Raw genomic sequence first — 10,161 nt, 5'->3', positions numbered from 1 at the left:
CGTCCAAATTGTGTTGGACGGTGCTGGACGATGTTTGGACAATTCTGATTTACATGGACGATGTTTGAATGGTGTTGTCATGCCAGGCACACCGTGATGTATGCGTTTCATGCAGGCCATTCATCTGCAAGTCCACCTGCAGCGTGCAGGGCCCACCTTGATGTATCTATTCTATATTCACTCCATCCATATGCCAGATGGGTGGGGCCCACCTTGAGATGTGTTATATCCATAACATTCACATGGAAATTCCACCCGTGATGTATATTTGAGGCCCACTTACGATGTATTGAGGCCCATGTGTAGGGCCCACCTATTGTGTATTTGAAGCCCATGGGTTGTGGCCCATTGTGATGTATTCAAAGCCCATGGGCGAGACCTGATGTAATGTATTTATGGCCCATGTGACGGGGCCCACCTATTGCGTATTTGAAGCCCATGGGTCGTGGCTCATTGTGATGTATTTTTAGCTCATATGTCATGGCCCATTGTGATATACTTTCGGCCTATACGATTAGGCCCATTATGATGTTATGAGGCCCATCGCGATGTATATTAGGCCTTTGTGTGAGGCCATGAGCCCATGATACGTTTGGCCTTATGTAGGCCACTCCTTAGGAGCAATGATAGTTAAATGTCCACATTAATGGGCGATGATGGTTAAATGTCTACATTGTGACCTTTCCTTAGGCCCTTTATTAGGCCGATTACCGATTCTGATTGTCGAGGCCGATTCCGATTGTCGAGACCAATTGTCTAAGCCAATTCCGACTGTCGAGGCCGATTGTATCGGCCGATTATTGATACCGATTATCAAAATCGATTATGAGTATGCGACAACATAACATCATGATACATGCACTTATGCATCATCTGCATGTTTGTTATAAGATGTGGTTGACCATTGCATATGTCATTGGGCAGGTTGTTATGAGACTCCTTGATAGGCAGAGATTGTCTTACATGAGTGCACGGTATGTGAAGGATTGATGCATGACTGGATTGTATGACTCATGCATCTTGCATTGTGTATTATTACGCCCTAGCGACATCAGGGCCGTAACCTCCACAGGCATATCGTGGATGGCTAGATGGGACACCAAAAATATTTGGTTCGAGCATCTGGGCACTTTGGATGTCTGTTGGTGAAAGTCCCTAAACCTCCGTGGCCAAGAGATGCCCCAACGTCTAGACAGAGTGGATACATGAGCGCCCAAGTGCCTAATACCAGTAAGTCGCGTCTCCCACTGTGTCGTGGTCGGTTGGGAGGGGGTGTGGCTTTATCCGCCTGAGTGAGGGAGTTATAAGCCAGGTTGAGTTTGACCAGCTCCCAAATGGGTCCACTATCGACGAGCCAGGTAGGCATCGGTATACTACTGGCAGGTAGGTAGTGAGGTCTTTTTCACTCGCTGGGCTACCCAGCCGACCGAAGTGGTAGCTAGCTTTGAGTGTACTAAACCCCGGTGATGATCTCAGAGAAGTACGGTACTGATATGTGGACTTATTGAGCAGGAGTTGCATAATCATTCAATCATTCATTCACTATCCACTCAAGCTGGTAGTGCGCAACTAATTGTTATATACTTTCGCAATGGCAAGGATTTTGGTTGGGGCGCATGACTAACCTGAGATCAGGAGTCTACTACATTGAGTCTTACTCTCCAAATTTAGGTATGGAACTAGTTTGGATAGAAGTTCCTTGTGATGGACCCCATAGCATGCAATACTACGTACTATCATCCCGACTTCACTCCAGCATGGTCATATCATTTGTACTGCATATTGCATTACATCCGCAGTATTTAACATTCTGAGTTGCCATATTTTTACATTGATATGGCCGTTAGCATTCATGTCTTGCATTGCATAGCCTTGGTATGGCTGATGACGCTCATGGACTTATCAATATATTTCGCTTACTCTGATATCTTATAATTCATGATCTTACCAGTATTTTCGATATTGAATGATTATGGCATTGTATTTGTGTGCTTGGCGCTTATCTTGCACACACACTTTCACCACCCTCTAAGCTTTCTATAAGCTTATGCACGATAGATGCGCGCAAGTGGCGTTAGGTTGCAGTAGCGTGGAGATTGGAGCATGTAGCTGACTTCTAGAGCTTTGATTTCAATATATGTATTTTCCTTTCAGCATTGTATTCAAATGTTTCTATTAATGGATATGTGATGATGATGTTGCCTTTGTAATTTGGGTAAACTTGTGGTTATGCTTATTACGAGATAAAAGTACGTTGAAAAATTCTCCTTGTAGGATCCCAGGATCGGAATCTGGCGTATGGACGCTAGGAGCCGAGAATGGGGTACTATGGAGGCTGTCAGCATCGGATTCAGCGATCAGGAATTTTGTGAGCCCGGTTTCTGAGTTTGGGTCATGACATACACTCATAGCTATATAATATCTTTCGAACGAGGTGTATAGTAGGAGAGTTTGTGATGTGATCATAAATTGTGAGAGCAGCGAGAATATCATCTTCAAAGTCATGGTGAAGAAGTTGCAACTAAAAACAGAAAGACTTCATTCCCCATATATAATCAGTTGGATTAAGAAGGTCAGCGAAATGAAGGTAACTAAATAATGCATTATATCTTTCTCAATTAATAAACATAATAAGGACCAAATAGTATGTGATGTAGTTGAAATGGAGGATTGTCATATATTACTCAGTGTCGTGACAATCATATCATGATACCACTCATAGATAACGAGATAATGTATACATTTTCATCAAGGATTGCCGAAAAACCATACTCGCCCCTATGGACCCATATGAGCAACCTGGAGCTTCTAAAGTGGAGGGGCATTCTCTCCTAACAATACAAGACTTTGTGAAGGAATCCAAGGAAATGGGACGAATTTATGGATTAGTTGTGAAGGGTGAAGAGGTAGAGCCCACGATTATTTCTGAAAAACTGAAACCGTTATTGCGAGAATTTAAGGCAATCTAGCCCGATGACCTTCTGATGGGTTACCTCCCATGCGGGATATACAACACCATATCGACCTTGTCCTAGGGGTTAATTTATCCAATTACCCTCATTATCAGATGAGTTTGAAAGAGTGTGATATTCTACAAGGACAAGTTAAGGAATTGATTCGTAAGGATCTAGTGCAAGAAAGGATAAGCCAATATGCCGTACCAACTCTATTGACACCTAAGAAGGATATGACAGTCGAGCAATAAATTAAATAACAATAAAGTACAGATTTCCTATACCATAACTAGATGATTTCCTATAACCATAAAGTACAGATTTGTCAGAGGGGGCGGAACTATTTTTCAAAATCGATTTGAAGAGCGGCTATCATCATATTTATATTCGGTCGGGTGATAAGTGAAAGACAGCATTTAAGACCAATGAGGGTTTGTATGAATGGTTGTCCCTGCCCTTCAGACTCTCAAATGCACCTAATATGTTTATGAGGTTAATGAACTAGGTTTTATAACCATTCATTGAGCGATTCATGGTGGTTTATTTTGATGATATCTTGATATACAGTTAGAGCAAGGTAGACCATGTAGGGTATCTCAAACAAGTGCTTCAAGTGCTCGCAAAGAACAAGTTGTACTTCAATCTAAAGAAGTGCAGTTTTTTGACAGAGAGTCTCTTGTTTTTATGCTTTGTTGTAACATCGATGAGCATTCGTGTGGACATTACGAATGTGATAGTTATTAGAAAATAGCTGGTTCCGACGAACATTAATGAAGTATGAAGTTTTCATGGGTGGGTGACGTTCTATCGTCTGTTCAGGTGGAACTTTAGTACCATCATGGCACCAATCACCGATTGCATGAAGAATGAACATTTCAGTGGACTAACGAGACCAACAGAAGTTTTGCTGTAATTAAGCAGAGGTTGTCCACTACCCCAGTCCTCGTACTCCATAACTTTGATAAATTATGTAAGTGCTATAATGTATAAAGCACACTCTTGTTTATCAAATTTTGATGAGACAAAACAACTTATGATATAGTTCACCTTCACGTGAATCAAGAAGATGAAAAGTTCACCTTCAAGTACAAGTAATGAAGTTGGAAAGTGCAAGCTTAAGTACAAGTCATGAAGTTGAAAAGTTCAAGTTGAAATGAATTTAAGTTCTACTACACTTAAAGTAGAAGATCATGCTCCACATTCAACTACACTTCAAGTATAAGATCAACTATGCTTTATTGAAGATTTAAACTTTATACTTCAATGTCCAGTCTTCTTAGGTATAATAGACCCTAGAAAGACCTTAGACTTATGTGCTTTCAAAAGATAAACTTATATGGGTTTTTATACTTTAGTTAAGCTTAAGTTCGACTAGTCTAAACCTTGGTTCGACTAGTCTAAGCTGTGCCTCAACTAGTCTAAGATAATCTTTGACTAGTCCAAGTTTGAAATAAAAAAACAGATATTTCTGGTGCTTTCCCGACCAGTCAAGTAAACTGCTCGACTAGTCAAAGAGGGACCTTCGACCAGTCGAGGGTCGCTTGACTCGAAGTCCAGCAACTATATTTTAGCTCCCTCGACCAGTCGAGTAGGGTCCTCGACTAGTCAAGCAAGGCCTTCGACCAGTCGAAGAATAATTTTTTCCGATTGTGCCCAAAATTTGAAATTTTGTTAGATCTTAAACAAGTCAAAGGAGACCTCAGATGAGTCCAAACAACAACATTTCTAACTATAAATAGAGGTCTTCTCCCATTCCAAAATTACTTATTTCAAGCTAAGAAAAGCCTCCACTAAGAGAGAGAAAAGTTCCCACTATCTTCAAGCTATTGTATGGTATTTTAATATTTTGTTTATATAGCTTTTTCTTTTAATTCCTTGATCTTTTTTCATGAATATTATTCTTTAAAGAGAGTAATTTCTCTTCTTTGAGATCTTAAGGAATTCAAACAAGTAGCCTTTGGTTTAAATTAATATAAAATCAATCTAGAACCTAGAACCCTCGTTTGTGTTACTGAACATTGAACATTCTACTTTAAACGAAGTGGTTCTACAAGCTATATCAAAAACGTCTTCAATGAGAAGATAAGTATAATTCTATTATTTGTATTTTAGTTTCTTTGAGATAGCCAAAAAATCTCATGTGTTGGTTTTGACTGAGATAGCCAGAAAATTTTAGTATGGGGTTTTTGTTTGTGATAGCCCTTCTAAAATCACAACTATATAAGGTTTTAAGGTGAACCTGTGAAACCTTGTTTTAGTGAATGCCAATATCACGTGGGTTGTAATTATTGGGAGTGGAGTAGGTGTGGTTGTTTGAGAATAGTTGGTGTACACACCAAACCACTATAATTCCCGGTGTTGTGGTGAATGTTTAATTTTTGTATCTGTGATGAATGCTTTTAACTCTTTATTTTTACACTGGTAATGATTGTAATAGATAAGTTTATTATCTCATGCTTGGTTTGAAGTCTTGATCCTTACAAACGTTCGTGAAATCAAGTTCTCCTACCTAAAACTTAGTTTTTAGTGTAAGGTTATCCTACGAACTAAGTTTGAATCAATTTTTCAATACTAGTGCTATTGAGATTTGTGATTTATTCTTATTTATTTATTATTTCAGTACTTTAATGTTTTATTTGGCATAGTCCTATTCCCCCCCCCCCCCCCCCCTCGAGGACTGTTACGCTCGCCTTTTTCAAATTATTTAAAGTTAAATACAATGCTTTGTATGTTGGCATTGTGAGTGTGCTGTCTTAAGAGGGCGGGCCAATATCCTTTTATAACGATAAACTTAGTAATGCTCGGAAGAAATGGTTGACGTATACATAGTGGTTCATGCTTCGTGGCATTAGAGGCATTATTTGATTCAGCTGGAATTTATACTCTATACGGACCACTAGTCCCTTAAGTTTATTAACATCCAAGCTAATATTAAACATGTGTATGCTAGGTGGATTTCTTTCTTGTGAGAATTCACATTTGTGCAGAAGCTTAAGGCTAGGCAACAAAACAAGGTGGCAGATGCGCTTAGCTAGCGTGCAACCTTATTACTCACAATGAACAACAAGGTTATCAAGTTCAAATACCTCAAGAACCTATATGCCGATAACGACGAATTCAAGGATGCACGTGATTAGATGTAAGGAGGATTAGTCCAATGACCTCCATATTTATGATGGTTTCCTTTTCAATGAAAATCGTTTGTACATTTCATAGAGTTCGTTACGAGAGCGTGTTATCCAAGAGCTACATGAAGGTGGCTTCGGCAGTCGCCTAGGGCGAGATAAGACAATAACTTTCTTAGAGGAGCATTACTTGTCCTAAATCTTTCACCTCAGATCTTGACACTAAGTTCCTTAGTCACCTTTTGAGAACCTTATAGAGGCGATTTGACACCAAGCTCACTTTAACAATGCATATCATTCGTAGACATATGGACAAACTGAGGTGGTGAATCGTACACTCGAGAACTTTATGCGATGCATCTCAAGTGATAAGCCTAAATAGTGAGATTTTCCTTGGCTCAAGCAGAATTCACGTTCAACAATAAGTAAAATCATTCCACCAACAAGTCTCCATTTGAAGTTGTATACGGACGAGTACCTAAGTATACTCTTAATTTGGTTCCATTAACCAAGCTGCCAGGAATGTGTGTTGGTGCAGGACAGATGGCAGACCGAATCATAAGTTTATACGCCGATGTATAGGCCAAGTTTTAAGTATCTAACAAAAAGTACAAGGAATTGGCTTACACATCAACACCTAAAGGTGATCAACATGGGTGACAATGTCATGGTTCACCTACGCAATGAGAGATTCTCGATCGGGATGTACAACAAACTGAATAATAAGAAAATTAGGTTGGTACCTACACTCCATAAGATCAATGACAACACCTACGTTGTTGATCTTCCTAAAGACATGAAGATCTTCCGCACGTTCAATGTAGCAGACCTGTACGAGTACCATGAACTGGAGCTAGAGGATAACTCGAGGATGAGTTTCTTTTCAAGTGAAGGGGATTTGATGTAGGACATGGAGCAAGGATGTTCCTATCACAAATGGACCAGAAGAAGTCCAAAAGGAAATTAATAAAAATTCGGCATAATTCGATCAATCGAAGTCGATCGAGCAGACTGATTGAGTCAATCAATTTATGGAAATTCGGATTTAGGTGAAAGCTTGATGGACATTTTTTGCTCAGCCGATCGATCAACTAATTGGGTCAATCAATCGGAACAAATACAATTTTTGGGATTTAGTCTCTTGACGTTTTTGCCACATTCCAATCAATCGATCGGCGATCCAATTGATAGACAATGGAAATTTGCACATTTTTTAGTTTTTATTTCCTTATTTGTTTAAGTCTTTTCAAATTGCATCTTACGGTTTGTTTAGGGTATTTAAGCATGCAAACTTGTTTATTTTTATGACTTTTTTCAAATAAAATTTTTTAAAATTTTTATTTCTCTCGTGAATTTGAGAAATTCTCCTATGGAAAGACATTAATTGTCCTCATTATGTCCTTTCCTGGGTCAATCTTATTATGGTATTTCAAAACGCTATGGTCTTTCAAAATAGATAGACTGAATGAATTTGTCATGGGCATCTCTATGGCCCCATACAGCCCGGGCATAGGTATATCTTTGTTTCCAGCCAGGGTCATAAGTAATCCACTTTCATAGGAAAGGGAAGCAAACTACCAATGAGCCGACACACAAATATTCCTATGCTTGAGGCTATGTGGGGCTAATACTATAATGAATCCACCTTATTTTGAAAGACTGTAGTAGGAAAAGATTCTAAAAGTTAGGTACATCCAAAACTCACATGGACCATACCACAATAAATAATGGGAATTGAACACTTCATGTGACAAAAGTTTTATATCAAGTTGATATTTATGCTTACAATTTATCTAAGTGGTAACCCCACTAATAGTCTGAATGGTATGTAAACATCATGGTTAGCTCCAAAAGGGTTTCAAAGATGGACATTTTCATTTGGTGGGGCCCATCTTAATTTTGGATTTGTCTGAATTTTAAATTGTTGTCTCATCGAGGTCTTTCAAAACAAATGGACGAAGTGATTTTGTCATGGACATCTCTTTGGACCCACACAGCCCCAAGCACAGGTAAATCTATGTGCTAAGCCACAAAAATATTCTGTTACACCCACCCCAAGAATAGTGGTACGGCGTGGTCCAAACTCTTGGAGCCAGCCTGATATATGTGTTTTAGCTACATTATTCATCTGTTTTTCCAACTAATTTTAGGGCATGAGCACAAAAATAATGTAGATCCAAGGCTCAACTAGACCACACCACAGAAAACAGTAGGGATTGAACGCTCACGGTTGAAAACTTATCAGGGATTACAAAAGTTTTGAACTTATATTTATGTTTTCCCTTTATCCAGGTCTATGCATATTAGATGGAAAATAAACATCATGGTGGGTGGCAGGAAGTTTTCAACAATGGTCATTTAGTCCTCACCGCTTTATATGACATGGTCTACTTGAACTTCGAATCTGCATAATTTTTGGGCTCATGCCCTAAAATAAGCTAAAAGAACGATAAATGGCATGGAATAAAATACATACATCACGGTGGGCCCTACAAAACGTGGGCCACATCGTGCGACTGGATATCCCTGCGAAGGGCGCAACAGGAAATACACTTTCGATATAGAGACTCCGAATAGGGTATTTTTTATATATTGGTGCAATTACGCATGACTCTTGATACTCTTAGTGTAACCAGCTATTTTCAAATTACAGAAAGAATATATATATATATATATATATATATATATATATATATATATATATATATATATATATATATATATATATATAGATTGGTTGCAATATCCTAATGATTAGTGGACACATGTTTGTTGAAATAAGATTATTGGATAACCGTCCAATAAATGTCCACTAATCTGACAGTACGAAAATCAAATAAGCTTAATTTTTAGTGCATGATACATCTCTATTGGTATTCATAATTTGAATCATTTATTTTAAATTAATTGCATGTAGTTTCTAAGTAATTTAATAAGCATTTGCATATCATCCATCACATTCTGCTAGAGTTCTTCACAGGAATTTGTTCCTGATGAGTAGGCCCAAAAGGAAACTCACACCAGGCCAATAATCAATCTCGTTACTCACTGATAACATCTGCCAGAGCTGTAATACAATGTTAAGGCCTTTGGGTTGTGTACACGGAAGTAGATTGCACGTGGCACCGCCATAGGAATATCCTCGTAGCATATCCAAGGTTGTTTATCCATTTTTTAAGCTCCTATTGCGGGATGACTATAGAAATGATACCGATCCAAAGTAAATGATGTTGATCCATAGCTCAAGCTGACCCATAAAAAAATGGAAATTGAACACCTACAATTGAAAACTTATTGGGCCATAGAAGTTTTGGACTCTTGCTCGACTGGTAGACTCTCTAGAGTTTCAACACCCGGTCAAGGGTTCGAGCATCCATAGGTGGTGAAATTCCACTAGCATGAGTGTGTGGGGTGTGTGTGCGTGTGTAAAAAATTAAAAAAAAATAAAAAATCTTATATTTATACGTTCCCTTCATCCAGGTCTCCATGACCTTATGAATAAGGTTAGATAACAAATAAAACATAATGGTGGCCCTTGGGAAGCTTTCAACTATAGGCATTCATCCCCACTATTCCACTATTTTTTGTGGTATGGCACGCTTGAGCTTTAGATCTACATCATCTTTTGAGCAGGTAAACTGGATGGATGACATTGATAAAATATAAAATACATACATTACTGTAGCCCTATGGGGCTTGGTCAACAATCCGCACCTGTGTATACTGTAAGGCCCGTATCCTAGTCCGTACCATTCCTTGGACTCACGCGGTCCTCCCGGTCAAATTTCGGTGACCCACAACTTGTAATCGGCATTTGTGCGCAACCCTAAGTCGTACCGTGTCAACCCGAGTCGACTCGACCTTAGACTTGTACCCTTACGACCACGTCGTCGCCGCGGTTCTAACGCATGTCTCATGCGCTGATCTAATACCTAGGCCAAGAGATGTGGGCCCGCGTTTATTTTGAGGAAAACGCTGTGCGTTGCGAATTTCAAAAGAATCTCTACCAAATATCACATCAATCCATCAATCAATCAATCAAGTACAAGCAACCCAACCCATCACTCTCTTACACCACCTTA

Source organism: Magnolia sinica, chromosome 2 (assembly GCF_029962835.1).
Source record: "Magnolia sinica isolate HGM2019 chromosome 2, MsV1, whole genome shotgun sequence".
NCBI lineage: Eukaryota > Viridiplantae > Streptophyta > Magnoliopsida > Magnoliales > Magnoliaceae > Magnolia > Magnolia sinica.
Note: the sequence above shows the minus strand (reverse complement) of the source record.